Raw genomic sequence first — 766 nt, 5'->3', positions numbered from 1 at the left:
TCACTGAGTATCTTCGCAAAAATCTTGCATCGGACACTGAAATGCACACACACAACCTTTATTTAGATATTTTTACCTTGTTTTTCTCCCCAGTGAAAGCCCAGAGCAGTTTACAAGATTATTCTCCTGTCCTCCATTTTATTCTCACAACAACCTGTGAGATAGATTAGGCTGTAAATGTCTGACTGGCCCAAGGCCAATCAGTACGCTTCCATGGCAGTCTAAGGATTTGTATCTGAGTCCCCCAGATCCTGGTCCCTGTGGTGGACGGTGGACTATGGATAAAGACAGCATCAAAATTGTCATAATCACATGCTATGCATGTATCCAAAATCCATTATCTCCTGATGTTTGAGCTAGTTTTTCCCTTCTCATTCCCTTTGATAGACATATCAATGAAAGGCAGAGTGGTAGGTTTATATGTATGAAACTTCAGTTCACACAAACTGGCTGCAGAAGCTAGGCAGTCTTTTGTATTGCTGCAGATATGATTTCAGAGGTGGTTTTTTAGGGCCTTACATCTGGAGCAGTTTAAACTGATTTTAACTTATATCAACACCATATACTCACACTGACTTTGCAACACTATACTTGATTCCAGGACTCTACAATCTGCATTCTTCTTGTTGTAAACCAGAGACTATATTTCCCATCCTACCCCTCCTCCATGCCTATAGTAGACTCTTATGGATTGTTTCCTGACTGGCACGTGTGCCATGCCAAGTGTGGGCAACTAGCCCTGATGGACTGTTACAATACTAAGCCA

Source organism: Heteronotia binoei, chromosome 1, assembly GCF_032191835.1.
Source record: "Heteronotia binoei isolate CCM8104 ecotype False Entrance Well chromosome 1, APGP_CSIRO_Hbin_v1, whole genome shotgun sequence".
Lineage (NCBI taxonomy): Eukaryota > Metazoa > Chordata > Lepidosauria > Squamata > Gekkonidae > Heteronotia > Heteronotia binoei.
The sequence above is the reverse complement of the archived record's forward strand: the minus strand, read 5'-3'. Positions refer to the sequence as shown.